Genomic DNA, 17,573 nt, shown 5'->3' on the forward strand with positions numbered 1-17,573 from the left:
AGGGGATGACAGAGGATGAGATGGCTGGATGGCATCACCACTGACTCGATGGACATGAGTCTGAGTGAACTCCAAGAGTTGGTGATGGACAGGGAGTCCTGGCGTGCTGCGATTCATGGGGTCACAGAGTCAGACACGACTGAGAGACTGAACTGAACTGAATGACATATGATGTTGAGCATCTTTTCATATGTCTATTTACCAAAGGTATGCTTTCTTTGGGAGGTGTCTGATCAGGTATTTGTCTATTTTTAAATCAGGATGTTAGTTTATTGGGGGCCGGGGAGTTTTATACATTCTTTGTGTATTTTGGATAACAGTTCTTTATCTTTTCACAAAAAAAATTTTTTTCCCTATCTGTGGCTAGTCTTCTCATTTTCTTGACATTATCTTTCTCAGAGCAGAAGTTTTTAACTTTAGTGAAATCCAGCTTATCAATTGTTTCTTTCATAAATTGTGCCTTTGGTGTTGTGACTTCATTTTTTAGCAAGTGTTTCCCAGTCCAGAATTAAGTGGAAAGTTGAATCAATATGGTTTAAATTCTTGTTATAAAGTAGCTTTTTGTGTGAGAACTAAAGAGGTTTCAAAGGAAATAAGAATTATAATAAACATTTATTTAGTACGTGTAAAGTTTCTGGAAAACACCTAAGACCTTAGCATTTAATATTTGATTTAATCCACACCACATTTATATATACATGATCCTATAATGTAACAATCATTCTACAAATTAGAAATGTGAAACTAAGAGAGATCCATTGCATTCCCAAGGACAGGTAGCTGGCTACTGTTAACAGCCAAGATTTAAACACAGAAAGATCCAGGACAGGATTCTGTAACACCATCATATTTATTTACTTCACTAATTCAAGAATGCTTCTGGAGAGCAGTGTGCAAGTGTTCAAGCTCACAAGTGGATTTGGTTATAAATGCAAGAAAGTGTTTCAGTGGTTTGAGAAAATGAAGCAAAAGTCTTTTTCAGTATTTTTAGAGCCAAGTTCCTTGGCACCTCTCTCCTTTGATACCTTTTTATCATTTCATTATTAAGAGCCTTGGATAATCATTAATTATGCACCATCAATTATGCTTATAATATCATTTCAAATAGATACAATATCTGATTGATTTGACTAAAATACCCTCTTGTTTGGTTGTCAATTTGCATAAATTCACATGCAATGAGGTGTTGCACAGTGATTCATTAGGAGTTGAAAACAGCAGCAACACCCTGAACAACAGGAGGTACAGGCTCAAAAATAACTGTCATTTTCATCTGGAAAGGAATTCCATGAAAACTGATTTTCCTTTGTCTAAAATTGTGATGAGGAGTTTGAGAATTTATGCTACCATAGACTTCATAGAGCACTACTACCAGGGAACACAAAACCGGGACCACTGGCAAAACATCTGTCCTCCAAGTAATTAAAACTCACTCCTATGTTGGGCCAAGGCTTTGATGGCAGGGTGATGGGTTCCCATGCTGGTGCTCTCATTACAGGGCTGACTGAATTTACCCATAAGGCCAGGGAGTTCAATGAGCCACTTTCCCTTACTGACTGGAAGTGAGATTTCTGTTGAAGATGAATGAGGTGAATGGACAAATTTACTCTGTTTCTCTTTGTTTCTTTGATGACAACAATTTCACATGCCTACTATATACTAGGCATGCATTAGGAATCATACACAACTTATGCACATTGAATATTCCCAATAATCTTAAGAAGTTTATGATAATAACATATTTCCATAGGTACAAATTTTACAAGTGCCAAAGAGCTAGAATCTCTGACAAGATCCTAAGTCTAATGGACTCATATCTCTCCTATATTATCTCCCAGAACCTATGTGAAACTATTTAACTAGGACCTAGAAGAACCTAGGGATATTGTTATTCATGTATGAGACAAATATGTTTTAAAAGTATATTAAGATAATTTCTTCCATTTCTAGTGGGGCTGCATTACTTAAGCCACTACTGGTCCAGAGACAATTTCGAACAAAGCATGGTTACACATATATTTTCTGGAACTTTTTTCTTGTTATACTTGAATACCATTTGATATTTTTATTCTACATTTCTGAAGAACATCAAAGCTATGGTGAATAACATAGTCTTTATGGCATTTTTGGAATATAAGTAATATTTTAATTCCCATTTTACAGATGTGAAATTTCAGAAATTTACTTGCCCATAATTGCAAAGGACTTGACCTCTAACCTTATTCCCCTGTATCTCTGATTTCAGGTGATCATTGTACTCACAATGGCCCCTTACTTTCCAGAATATTTATCCAATAACACTTACAGAATGCAGTGAGTGTCACAAATAAAGATACTTTTCTATGAAGTCCCTTACCCTGTTAGACATATGGTCCCTGAGTCCTACACTATTACAATCCAGAAAAATAATTATTATTTATTTTTCTGTCTTCTCTACTCTGGAGATCAAGTGCTGAATGCTGGGAAACCTCTGGCTTCTAGTCTCATTCATCAAGTATTATCTGGGCAAGCATCTTTTGCTGGACATTTCACTTTATGTCAGACTAATTTCCCAATATACACCAACAATCACAATAACTTAAAAGTTAATAAAAGTCCACTAAATTTAGGTCCTTAGTATGTTTGAAGGAATAACAGTATGCATTAAAAAAGAACAAGAAGTAGTAACAAAACAAAATAAATGGGTATGTATCAAGTACTGATGGATATAAAAAGTAATCAAGAGGAAATTTTGGAAAGAAAATATATGCAATCATTAAAATAATAGTATCTTCAACAGCTGGAATAACAACTAGCTTAGGCATAATTACAGAGAATATTAGTGTATTTGTAAACTGGAAAGAATACTAAGGCAGTTATTAATAAAGAAAAACCTATATAAGTGGAAAAAAAATTTTAGATGAAGAAATTAACGAAATATGAAGAGGAACCAAACATAACAGAAGTTCAATGGTGTATCTTTAAACTATTTTTGATACTATTATTTGGGGAACACGTGTGTTCAATCATCTATGTTGATAAGAGAAAAAGAAAATAATAGACTATTTTTTGAATCTTTTTTTTTGGCCACATAGGAGCCAGGCATGCAAGATCTCATTTCCCTTATCAGGGATTAAACTTGTTTCCCCTTCAGTAGAAGCACAGAGTCTTAACCACTAAACTACCAGGAAAGTTCCTGGATGGAGAATCTTAATAAAAAGCAAAAGGTTGGAGTCTTTTTTTAGCACTCTTTTTAATATCTTTTGGATATATAGACAAGTCAGTATGCTATTTCAACGTTTTGTAGCTTTTATTTGATTATTAAAATCTCTTTATGCAGAACTGCTAATTTCAAACACAAGGCTGGGGATTAAACCACAGAATTTCCCCCATTCTTGATGATGCCATAGTGGTTCCAGAAATAGACATCCTCTTCTTTGCTGGTTTTTTGAGGTGTGACTATCATAGCAATATGAAAATGAGGCTCTGGTTGATGTGATTTTTCTAATACAAAGAGAGTGGAAAGGATGTGAGTTAAATAACAAAACCTCACTAGCTGAAGTGTTTGCTTTGGGAAATGAAATACTTTTCTTTGTCCAGGATGAGTGCTCATATGCAGTGTGAGACAACTGTAAGTTCAGTTCAGTTTAGTTCAGTTGCTCAGTTGTGTCTGACTCTTTCTGACCCCATGGACTATAGCACATGAGGCCTCCCTGTCCATCACCAACTCCCAGAGTTTACTCAAATTCATGTGCATTGAGTTGGTGATGCCATCCAGCCATCTCATCCTCTGTCGTCCCCTTCTCCACCTGCCCTCAATCTTTCCTAGCATCAGGGTCTTTTCAAATGAGTCAGTTCTTCGCATCAGGTGACCAAATTATTGGAGTTTCAGCTTTAACATCAGTCCTTCCAATGAATATTCAGGACTGCTTTCCTTTACGATGGATTGGTTGGATCCCCTTGCAGTCCAAGGGATTCTCAATAGTCTTCTCCAACACTACAATTTGAAAGCATCAATTCTTTGGTTTTCAGTTTTCTTTACAGTCCAATTCTCACGTCCATACATGACTACTGGCAACTGGGAGACAACTGTACCCTTGATAATACAGAGATTCATCAACCGTGAAGTAATGTTTCTTGGCAAGTGGCAGCCACATGGCACTGGAGAGGTGAGCAGCTGAGAGGACATACCCCACGTCCAAGGTCAGGAACAATGGTCATGAGGAGATACCCTATATCCAAGGTAAGAGAAACCCCAGTAACACAGTAGGCGCTGAGAGAGGGCATCAGAGGGCATACAGACTGAAACCACAATCACAGAAATCTAGCCAATCTGATCACATGGATCACAGTGTTGTCTAACTCAATGAAACTAAGCCATGTTGGGTAAGGTCATTCAAGATGAATGGGTCATGGTGGAGAGTTCTAAAAAAATGTGGTCCACTGGAGAAAGGAATGGCAAACCGCTTCAGTATTCTTGCCTTGAGAACCTCAAGAACAGTATGAAAAGGCAAAAATATAGGACACTGATGGATGAACTCCTCAAGTAGGTAGTCTAATATGCCTAATATGCTACTGGAGATCAGTGGAAAAATAACTCCAGAAAGAATGAAGAGATGGAACCAAGGCAAAAACAACACCCAGGTGTGGATGTGACTGGTGATAGAAGCAAGGTTTGGTGCTATAAAGAGCAATAATGCATAGGAACCTGGAAAGTTAGGTCCATGAATCAAGGCAAATTGGAAGCGGTCAAACAGGAGATGGCAAGAGTGAATCTTGACATTCTAGGAATCAGCAAACTAAAATGGACTGGAATGAGTGAATTTAACTCAGGTGATCATTATATCTACTACTGTGGGCAGGAATCCCTTAGAAGAAATGGAGTAGCTATCATAGTCAAAAGAGTCCAAAATGCAGTACTTAGATGCAATCTCAAAAATGACAGAATGATCTGTTTGTTTCCAAGGCAAATAATTCAATATCACAGTAATCCAAATCTATGCTCTGATTAGTAACGCTGAAGAAGCTGATGTTGAAGGGTTCTATAAAGACCTACAAGACCTTTTAGAACTAACAATCAAAAAAGATGTCCTTTTCATTATAGGGGACTGGAAAGCAAAAGTAGGAAGTCAAGAAACACCTGGAGTAACAGGCAAATTTGGCCTTGGAGTACAGAATGAAGTAGGGCAAATGCTGATAGAGTTTTGCCAAGAGAATGCACTGGTCATAGGAAATACCTTCTTCCAACAACACAAGAAAAGACTCTACACATGGGCATCACCAGATGGCCAACACTGAAATCAGATTGATTATATTCTTGCAGCCAAAGATGGAGAAGCTCTATACAGTCAACAAAAACAAGACCGGGAGCTGACTGTGGCTCAGATCAGAAAATCTTTGTCGCCAAATTCAGACTTAAATTGAAAAAAGTGGGGAAAACCATTAGACCATTCAGGTATGATCTAAATCAAATCACTTATAATTATGCAGTGGAAGTGAGAAATAGATCTAAGGGACTAGAACTGATAGACAGAGTGTGTGATGAACTACGGAGGGATGTTCGTGACATAGTACAGGAGACAGGAATCAAGACCATCCCCAAGAAAAAGAAATGCAAAAAAGCAAAATGGCTGTCTGAGGAGGCCTTACAAATACCTGTGAAAAGAAGAGAAGTGAAAAGCAAAGGAGAAAAGGAAGATATACCCATTTGAATGCAGAGTTTCAAAGAATATCAGGGAGAGATAAGAAAGCCTTCCTCAGTGATCAGGGCAAAGAAATAGAGGCAAATAATAGAATGGGAAAGCCTAGAGATCTCTTCAAGAAAATTAGAGAAACCAAGGGAACACTTCAGGCAAGATGGGCTCAATACAGGACAGAAATTGTATGGACCTAAGCTCTGGGTGTTCTTTGGAAGGAATGATGCTAAAGCTGAAACTCCAGTACTTTGGCCACCTCATGCGAAGAGCTGACTCATTGGAAAAGACTCTGATGCTGGGAGGGATTGAGGGCAGGAGGAGAAGGGGACAACAGAGGAAGAGATGGCTGGATGGCATCACCAACTCGATGGACTTGAGTTTGAGTGAACTCCGGGAGATAGTGATGGACAGGGAGGCCTGGCGTGCTGCAGTTCATGGGGTCACAAAGAGTCGGACACAACTGAGTGACTGAACTGAACTGAACTGAACTGAAGAGAAGCAGAAGATATTAAGAAGAGGTATAAAGAATACATAGAAGAACTGCACAAAAAATATTTTCATGTCCCAGATAATCACGGTGGTGTGATCACTCACCTAGAGCCAGACATCCTGGAATGTGAAGTCAAGTGGGCCTTAGATAGCATCACTACAAACAAAGCGAGTGGACATGATGGAATACCAGTTGAGCTATTTCAAATCCTAAAATATTATGCTGTGAAAATGCTGCACTCAATATGCCAGCAAATTTGGAAAACTCAACAGTGGTGATAGGACTCAAAAAGGACAGTTTTCATTCCAATCCCAAAGAAAGGCAATGCCAAAGAATGCTCAAACTACCACACAATTGCACTCATCTCACACGCTAGTAAAGTAATGATCAAAATTCTCCAGGCTTTAGCAATACATGAACCGTGAATTTACAGATGTTTAAGTTGGTTTTAGAAAAGGCAGAGGAACCAGAGATCAAATTGCCACCATCTGCTGGATCATGGAAAAAGCAAGAGAACTCCAGAAAAACATCTATTTCTGCTGTATTGTTTATGCCAAAGCCTTTGACTGTGTGGATCACAATAAACTGTGGAAAATTCTGAAAGAGATGGGAATACTAGACCACCTGACCTGCCTCTTGAGAAATCTGTATACATATCAGAAAGCAACAGTTAGAACTGGACATAGGACAACAGACTGGCTCTAAATAGGAAAAGGAGTACATCAAGGCTGTATATTGTCACCCTGCTCATTTAGCTTATATGCAGAGTACATCATGAGAAATGTTGGGCTGAATGAAGCAGAAGCTGGAATCAAGATTGCTGGGAGAAATATCAATAACCTCAGATATGCAGATGACACCACCCTTATGGCAAAAGTGAAGAAGAATTAAAAAGCCTCTTGACGAAAGTGAAAGAGGAGAGTGAAAAAGTTAGCTTAAACCTCAACATTCAGAAAACCAAGATCATATCATCCGGTCCCATCACTTCATGGCAAATAGATGGGAAACAGTGGCTGAGTTTAATTTTGGGGGCTCCAAAATCACTGCAGATGGTGACTGCAGCCATGAATTTAAAAGACACTTACTCCTTTGGAAGAAAACTTATGACTAACCTAGACAGCATATTGAAAAGCAGAGACATTACTTTGCCAACAAAGGTCCGTCTAGTTAAAACTATGGTTTTTCCAGTGGTCATGTATCGATGTGAGAATTGGACTGTGAAGAAAGCTGAGCGCTGAAGAATTGATGGTTTTGAACTGTGGTATTCAAGAATACTCTTGAGAGTCCCTTGGACTGCAAGGAGATCCAACCGGTCCATTTTGAAGGAGATCAGTCCTGGGTGTTCTCTGGAAGGAATGATGCTAAAGCTGAAACTCCTGTACTTTGGCCACCTCATGCGGAGTTGACTCATTGGAAAAGACTCTGATGCTGGGAGGGGTTGGGGGCAGGAGGAGAAGGGGATGACAGAGGATGAGATGGCTGGATGGCATCACCGACTCGGTGGACATGAGTTTGAGTGAACTCCGAGAGTTGGTGATGGACAGGGACCCTGGAGCTCTGCAATTCATGGGGTCACAAAGAGACAGACATGACTGAGCCACTGAACTGAACTGATATATAGTGGAATGAGAGATATATGAGAGTTTATATAATACCTTCCAATATATTTGAGTAGTAATGTGTTTTAAATATTTAATAGATATGAATTACCACTACACCTTCTAAAATATTGTTATTGCATATAAAATCCTTGTTCTTCTAAAATGCACTCAGAAAAAGTTATTTAAATTAAAAAAGTAGGTGTTCCCAGGATGAAAATCATATAAATGTATGATTCTTATGCTTCCACTTATAATGCAGTCTTAGTAAGTAGTGAGTTTTTATAAGAATGAAATATTGTTATCTATTTCAATCAATTGGACTTAAAGTACTGTCAGTTTTCAAAAGTACATTTCTGGGTTTCTATCAGTTCTGAAATAGGTCATACTTTTGTTAAAATACTTTTTGTTTTTCTCACTGCAAGAAGCAATTGCATTCTGAAATAAATGTGGTTTGCTCAGCAATGTTACAATGATGTAATGAAGTAAACACTCATTAATGTAGAGTACATTATATATCATGTATTGTCTCTGAAGCAGTAAATGCCACCTCATTTCTGTTTCACTATTTTTAATACATGGTAACTGGAGACATAGTTTCAATAGGTCAAATATCTTTGATTCTTGCTGTAGAAATTGCTAATACTTTAAAAATTAGTTGAAGTTAAAGACTTATCTGTCCCCTGGTTTAGAAAATACTAGTCCGGGCAGTGTCATTTTGTATGATAGTGAGATTCATTGTGAAGTTATACTCATCATTTGAGGCCTGACTGAATCTATCTCTGCTTGAGGCATTTATCTTATTAATTCATGGCATACAAAGATTGGAATAAACCTTAGAACTTATCATGTCATACCCTTAGACCAGAATTTCTCAAATTTTGTATAAACCTTGCATCAGCAGCACATCTCAAAACCACCTATAAAATCATATTCTTTACAGGGTGAAGCCCAGAAATCTGAATTTAAATTGGCACTCTAAGTGATATTATGCATTATAAAATTGTCAAACTGCTACTCCAGCTGGGCTTGAAATCTTTCTTTGACAACTTTCGTAATAGTTAAATATCTTTGGAGAAAAAGATGCAACTACACTACATTCTAACACAGCTCAAAATCTAGGCAATTCTATTGTAAATATAATTATGCCCTTTAGTTTGTCAATTTCTTGCTTCCAAACATCTATTGTAGCTTTATGAAACAATAAAGAAATTTCTAATCCTTCAAACACATTTTGACAATTTATGTAGCGTTAGTTATAGCCTCACATTATTTATTATTTTTAAAATGTGTTTATTGGCATATAGTTGATTTACAGCATTGTGTTAGTTTCAGGTGTACAGCAAAGTAAATCAGTTATACATATACATGTATCCATTCTTTTTTTAGATTCTTTTCCCATTACAGAGTACTGAGTAGAGTTCTCTGTATTATTAAGTTTTACCACTTTCTCATGACATGGTTTCAGGCTTCCTAACTCTACCTAGCTATTAGTATCCTGATAAACTTTTATTTGAATATATTCCTCTTAATGTAGTACATACAGAATCAAATGCAATATTTTCTATGATAGCATGGGTCCCACAAATTTAAAAAAGTGAATGAATGAATAAAAGAATAAATTTTAAGTGAAAATGAACATCTTTGGAAAACTGCTGTGTCACTGGCACCTCTCGAGTTCTTAATGTTCTTTATTGTATGTATCCCTGCCCTAAACATATGAGGCAGGGGTTTTATTATAAAGTGACTTTTAGTGTTTTCTTTTATATCACATCTTTAACTATGGTTGCATTAGCATTCAGAACATGACCTGTTAGCCATCAGAGTTTATATTTGCTTTCTAGACACTGTGCTTATAAAGGGATTTATTATCTTAAGTATTAGCAATGAAATTTCTATTGACCCCCCATTGACTTCAGTGTTGTTCATAATTGCTCATCAAAGTGTGAACAGTATTACTTGCAAACATATGAAAGAATGAAATCTCATGACATCTTGTTAAAATAGGAAACATTAGGATCATCAGTTTTATTATCATAGCAAGTATTAACTTACTGATCAAAATTAGCCAACGATTAAACAAATTTCTACTTATTATTTTATTTAATCCTCAAAATACCTTCATATGGTATTGATAGATATGAGACCCCAAAAGTAAGGACAAGATCCAAAAATTTTTCAGAGAAAATCAACAGATCATGTACAAAAAAATGAGATGAATGTCACCAGGATTCTCAGCAGTAGCTCTGAAAATGAAGTAGCTTCATGTTTTTTTCTAAAAATACAACAAAAAGAATAGAGGTTCCTGAAATATTAAGTAGGAAAATTTGGGGACTGAGAAGAGAACTAAATGTTTTATGACTACATTGAGAGGCATTTTTTGGATTTCTTTCTTCCTTCTTTCTTTTCTTGCTATTTTCTCTTTCTTTCCTTCCTTCCTTCCTTTCTTTTTTATTTTATTTTTTATATTTAGCTTAGGAAAGTAAGCTACTAAAAAAGTAATTATTAACTTGACAACAAAAACAAAGTAACTTTTCATAAAATGAAGCTTATGTTACTCAGATAAAAAACAGTTTATTTCATTATATAGTCATTGTTTAATATTGATATAGACACTAAAATTGTAATATAAATATACTTGGCAAGATAGGAGATGTGTGTATGTGTGTGTGTGTGTAAGAGAGAGAGAGAGAGAAAGGTCAATGGAAAAGAAATAAAGCTCTTCCAAAAGAAAAATTCACAGATAATTTTCTAAAAAAGTAGGAAATTGCCATTTATAAAGAATTTTTTGTTCAATTTCAGCTCTAACATATAAAGAACTGAGAAGTCATTACTTCTCTTACATTAAAAAAAAAAAAAGCTTAGAAAATAACAATCAATAATGATTACAGAATCCATGGAAGAACTGAGTTATCAGGGCAAACTGCCACCCTAAAATCTGGAGAGACAGGCAAATACAAAACTCACAGCTGACTATCTGGACCACAAAGTTTAGAACCATAAACTGATAAGAACACATAAGTAGTCACTTTTACAAGTTGCTGGGGGTTGAGTATAGACTAGTTTGAGAGTAAGAAACTCCTGGTGGCTGCAGTCTTGTGTGTCTATGCGTGTGTGTGTGTGTGCAGAGGGAGTGGGGAGGACCACCTTCAAGAGTTTTACCAACCACACCAGGTCCTCAAGGGAAAGAGGTAAAATTGCCTCAAGACTCTACAAGTTGAAATGGGGGATTAACCATGATGAAAAACACATGGCACATTCTACATGCAAAATATCTCCCAGAAAATAGTAACAAGGGACATTTTCTAAGTTGTTTACAAGCTTTCACCATAAAGGGTCTAAGGAACAAAAATTATATGATCGCACCAATTAATGCAGAAATACATTTAACAAAATTCTATACTCACTCATGACAAAAGCATTCAGCAGACTAGGAAAGGATGAGAAATTTCTCAACTTCATAGAGCATCTCTACAAAAAAAAATAGCAAACAACATACTTAGTGGTAAGAAATGATTCTTCTATCTTAAAATTTGGAAGATGATAACAAAGTCCTTTCCCATCAATCATAGCATCATACTGGAATTCTTAACTAGCACAGCAAGAAAAAGAGATAAAGAATAAACAATAAAGAACTACATATTGGAAAGGAATAAATAAAAACATCTTTGTTCACAGATGACATGAATGTGTATGTAAAAAAGTCCCCCAAACCTATAAACTAATTAATGCTAATTAGGTAGATAGATTTGAGAAGGAAATGGCACCCCACTCCAGTACTCTTGCCTGGAAAAATCCCACGGATAGAGGAGCCTGGTAGGCTGCAGATCATGGGGTCATGAGGAGTCGGACACGACTGAGCAACTTTGCTTTCACTTTTCACTTTCATGCATTGGAGAAGGCAATGGCAACCCACTCCAGTGTTCTTGCCTGGAGAATCCCAGGGACGATGGAGCCTGGTGGGCTGCTGTCTATGGGGTTGCACAGAGTCAGACATGACTGAAGCAACTTAGCAGCAGCAGCTGATAGAAAAATAAACTTCCTAGAACTAACTAGTATAGGAAAGACACAGTATGCATGGCTAATGAAGTAAAGTCAATTACTTTCCCAAATAGCAGCAATAAACAACTGGAAACTGTAATTCAAAATTATACCATTTATGGTAGCCTCCCTAAAAATACAAAATTAAATATCTATAAATCTAACAAAATACCTATGCAGATATATATGCAGATTCCTTCAAATTCAGTATCATTAAGATGTCAACTAAAAAGTAATGCACAGCCTGAAAGTTTAGAATTGTGCTTTATTTGATGGACAAAACTGAGGACTTAGGCCAAGCCGGGAATGCACCCTTTCTGAGAACTCTGAGGGACTTCTGTGCAGGGATAAGGAAGCAGCCAGGATATCTAAGAGTTTTTGCAGCAAGGCTTAGGTAGGCAGAACTTCAAAGGACTACCATTAATTAAATAAAACTAGATGTTTCTATGTATGGGAAGATGCAAACCTCTGGGCTCTTTGAAATCATTCCTTTGATTCACATTTAATTATTTAGGACCAGTATCCTGCATTTGTCCATCCTGAATCCCCTCAGAGTGCAAAATGGGGGTGCACAATGGGGGTGACTGCAGTGGCTGATTGCTTGGCAGCAGGACAGTCCATCTGTCTCTATTCTGAATTCCCTCGAGAGTCACCTGCTGAGGTAGCTGCTGTGACCTGATGGATGAAATATCCTTACTTTACAGATATGTCAGTCAATGTTCTTCATTTCATAACATCAGTACTTTACACCTCTATGAAGTACTTTAATGGAACTTCAATTAAATCTCAGGAATCTATTTATGGGTTGAGTTCGGTTCAGTTCATTCACTGAGGCATGTCTGACTCTTTGCAAACCCATGGACTGCAACACCCAAGGCCACCCTGTCCATCACCAACTCCCCCAGAGATTGCTCAAACTCATGTCGGTTGAGTCAGTGACACCATCCAAGCATCTTATCCTCTGTTATCCCTTTCTCCTCCCACCTTCAATCTTTCCCAGCATCAGGGTCTTTTCAAATGAGTCAATTATTTGAATCAGCTAGCCAAAGTATTGGAATTCCAGCTTCAGCATCAGTCCTTCCAATGAACATTCAGGACTGATTTCCTTTAGGATGGACTGGTTGGATCTCCTTGCAGTCCAAGGGACTTTTAAGAGTCTTCTCCAATACCACAGTTCAAAAGCATCAGTTCTTCAGCGCTCAGCTTTCTTTATATTCCGACTTGCACATCCATACACGACTGCTGGAAAAACAAAAGCTTTGACTAGACAGACCTTTGTTAGCAAAGTAATGTCTCTGTTTTTTAATATGCTGTCTAGGTGGAAAGTCCCATGGATGGAGGAGCCTGGTGGGCTGCAGTCCATGGTGTGGCTGAGTCAGACACGACTGAGCGCCTTCACTTTCACTTTTCACTTTCATGCATTGGAGGAGGAAATGGCAACCCACTCCAGTGTTCTTGCCTGGAGAATCCCAAGGACGGGGGAGCCCGATGGGCTGCCGTCTCTGGGGTCGCACAGAGTCGGACAAGACTGAAGCAACTTAGCAGCAGCAGCAGCAGTTGGTTGGTCATAACTGCTCTTCCAAGGAGCAAGCATCTTTTAATTTCATGGCTATAGTCACCATCTACAGTGATTTGAGATACAAAAAAAAAAAAAAAAGAGAGTCTGACGCTATTTCCACTATTTCCCCATCTATTTGCCATGAAGTGATGGGACCAGATGCCATAATCTTAGTTTTCTGAATGTTAAGCTTTAAGCCAAATTTTTCACTCTCCTCTTTCACTTTCAGCAAGCTGCTGTTTAGTTCTTCTTAGCTTTCTGATATAAGGGTGGTGTCATCTGCATATCTGAGGTTTCTGATATTTCTCCTGGCAATCTTGATTCCAGCTTGTGCTTCATCCAGCCCAGCATTTCTCATGATGTACTCTGCATGTAAGTTAAATAAGCAGGGTGACAATATACAGCCTTGACATACTCCTTTCCCAATTTGGAGCCAGTCTGTTGTTCCATGTCCAGTTCTAACTGTTGCTTCCTGACCTGCATACAGATTTCTCAAGAGGCAGGTCAGCTGGTCTGGTATTCCCATCTCTTTCAGAATTTTCCACAGTTTATTATGATCCACTCAATCAAAGGCTTTGGCATAGTTAATAAAGCAGAAGTAGATGTTTTTCTGGAGTTCTCTTGCTTTTTGATGATCCAATGGATGTTGGCAGTTTGATCTATCTCTTGTTCCTCTGCCTTTTCTAAATCCAGCTTGAACATCTGGAAGTTCACAGTTCACATACTGTTGAAGCCTGGCGTGGAGGATTTTGAGGATCCCTTGTGGCTCAGCTGGTAAAGAATCTGCCCACAATGTGGGAGACCTGGATTCAGTCCCTGGGTTGGGAAGATCCCCTGGAGAAAGGAAAGGCTACCCACTCCAGTATTCTGGCCTACAGAATTCCATGACTGTACAGTCCATGGGGTCGCAAAGAGTCGGACATGACTGAGCACTTTCACTTTCACTTGCTAGCATGTGAAATGAGTGCAGTTGTGCTGTAATTTGAGCATTCTTTGGCATTGCCTTTCTTTTGGATTGTAATGAAAACTGACCTTCTCCAGCCCTGTGGCTGGAAATTCTATTGGTATCTGTAGACAATAACAACCTAGTAGCAGAGACCACATTTAGTGTACAGATCTAGATTTATAACACAATTTTCCAATAAAAAGACCCAGAGGTACTTGAAAATATTTGTTGTTGTTCAGTTATTTAGTCACTCAGTCATGTCTGACTCTTCAGGACTCCATGCGCTGTAGCACTTCAGGCTTCCCTGTCCATCACCAACTCCCAGAGCTTGCTCAAACTAATGTCCATTGAGTTGGTGATGCCATCCAACCATGCCACCCTCTGTTCTCCCTTCTCCTTCTGCCTTCAATCTTTCCCAGCATCAGAGTCTTTTCTAATGAGTTAGCTCTTCTCATCAGGTGGTCATAGTATTGGAGCTTCAGTTTCAGCATCAGTCCTGCAATGAATATTCAAGATTGATTTCCTTTAGGATGGACTGGTTGGATCTTCTTGCAGTCCAAGGGATTCTCAAGAGTCTTCTCTAACACTGCAGTACAAAAGCATCAATTCTTTGGCTCTCAGCCTTCTTTATGGTCCAACTCTCACATTCATATGTGACTACTGGAAAATCCATAGCTTTGACTATATGGACTTTTGCTGGCAAAGTAATGTCTCTGCTTTTTAATATCCTATCTTGGTTGGTCATAACTTTCCTTCCAAGGAGCAAGCATCTTTTAATTTCATGGCTGCACCATGCTTTCACCATCTGCAGTGATTTTGGAGCCAAAGAAAATAAAATCTGTTTCTGTTTCCATTGTTGCCCCATCTATTTGCCATGAAGTGATGGGACCAGATGACATGATCTTAGTTTTTTACATGTTGAGCTTTAAGCCAGCTTTTTCACTCTCCTCTTTCACTTTCATCAAGAGACTCTTTAGTTCCTCTTTACTTTCTGTCTTAAGGGTGGTGTCATCCTTGAAAAAATGCCCTGTTCTAAGACTGGGGCAGGAAATCTGTATGGAGATCCTGGAGCCAGTAGAGTGCCAGAAAGTACAGAAGCATTCAAAAGTTTAACAAAGCAAAACAACAACAACAAAATACCCACATTGTTGAAAGTGAAAGTCACTCAGTTATGTCCAACTCTTTGCAACCCCATGAACTATGCAGTCCATGGAATTCTCCAGGCCAGAATACTGGAGTGGGTAGCCTTTCCCTTCTCCAGGGGATCTTCCAAACCCAGGGATCGAACCTAGGTCTCCTGAATTGCAGGTAGATTCTTGACAAGCTGAGCCACAAGGGAAGCCCACTGACATTGTTGAGAGTATGTCAAAAAGGCATGTAAATCAACTGAAAGTAGACCCAATGCCTATAGTTGGAATTTGAATCCCACAATAAATGAAGTACTGTTGAATTACACCACAAAATATAAAATAAATGTCCATGGGTCACTCTGATATACCTAAATACGTTACCAAGTAAATGCATGAGAACAGAGTGAAATGCCTGTAAACAAAAATTCCAATAGTTTATGTAGCTCTGTCTCCCTCAAGAGATGGAGCATAACTGCCTCTATCTTAAGCGTGAGCTCTACTTAGTAACTTCCTTTCAAAAAGGACAGTAGAGAATGGGGGATGGGGAGAAACCTGACAAAAATGCAGCCAAATTGTTTTGGTTAATATCAGGTTGATAGTATATATACTTGATATGATGTAGTGAAAATGGCACTTTATTTTCGTAGTGGTCCTCTGTCAAACCATAACCCAGTAAATCATAAGAAAAACATCATATATATATGTATATATATATATATGTATACATATATACATATATATATGTATATACATGCAATCACAGTAGTATTCTACAGTATATCTAACCAGTACTATATCTCAAATTTATTGTGTTACAAAAATATTGTATTATAAATATTATTTTTAAGAAAAATCCAAGTAAGAAGAGAAGAAAGATCTTCAAATGTTTGCCTCTTAGGAGCAGGATTCAAGTATTGGAAATGGCAAGATGGAATATGATAGTTTTCCTTTTTAAATTAGTATTTTTCAATAAAATTAACCATGCATATAACTTATCTAGGGGAAAAAAAGAGAGAGAGAGAAGGGGAAAAGAGGAAGGAACGAAGGAAAAGATGGAGAAAGGAAGGAAGAAAAATAAAAGTCTTAGATTATCCAGCTCCAAATTAGCCAGGTAATAGTAGGTTAACCGGGACGTAAACTCAATTCTTTCTGATGCTAAAGCCTATAGGAGTAGTCACATTTTTTTGGCCTTTCACAAAAAGAGGACAAAATGGCTAGAAGAGCAAAGTAATTTCTTAATTACTTAACTGTAGTGTAAAGGTAAAAAAATTCATTTCTCATCCTTCAGCAAATTCACTGAAAATGTATTCAGTGCCAGATGTTATGGAGCTGAATAACTTGTTGTACTCTAAGAGAGAACTTGGTCATCTTGCCTCAACAGTTGCAAGCAGTTAATTCAGTTCTACCTGCTTTGCCTTAAAACCATTTTAAGAGCTGATCTTCATAACCTCTATTGTCATATCTTCTGGTTTATTACCGGATTTTTTTTTGCTAGGTCAGATTCTGGGGTGCGCTCTTAGTTTAGGTTGATGGGAACACAGATTCAACATTTTTATACAAAGTGAAAACTTGTTTGCAGAGCTTAGGAAGAAAATAACCTCTTTTGGATTGAAGTGAGAAAGTTCTAATGCAACGTGTAAAAGCTGCTTTGCACATCATTGTATTCACTTCTTAATCAGAGGAGAATAATATATGATTTTTTAGGTCAAGGCGTGTAGTGTTTCTCTTCTTTGATGCTTTATATTACCCATGTAGCCAATAGAAGAATAGATGGGGTCATTTCCTCCATTCTCCCCACCTTTTTTAATAATAGTAGCCCAGAGAAATGAAGCTAGTTTTATGTGTAATTATTTTAAGATTGAGTTAGATAATTCTATTTTTCTTGATTATTTTCTCCTGTTGTGTTTTCAGTTGAGAAGCAACACAGTCTTTTTAATGAAGTGTGACTATCTGGACTGGAAACAGCTCTAAAGATTTAGACCTAACTCCTGGGGTTAGTTTGGCTGTTTTTTTAGAGCCCAGGCTGGGTTTTCATGAGGCCATGTGAGTTTCTTCTGCATATGATGGGGAAGGGAAAAATGTTTTTATGTAAAGATTCAAAAAAATTACTGGGAGAACAAAACAACAGTTCAGTT

Source organism: Ovis canadensis, chromosome 6 (genome assembly GCF_042477335.2).
Source record: "Ovis canadensis isolate MfBH-ARS-UI-01 breed Bighorn chromosome 6, ARS-UI_OviCan_v2, whole genome shotgun sequence".
Taxonomy (NCBI): domain Eukaryota; kingdom Metazoa; phylum Chordata; class Mammalia; order Artiodactyla; family Bovidae; genus Ovis; species Ovis canadensis.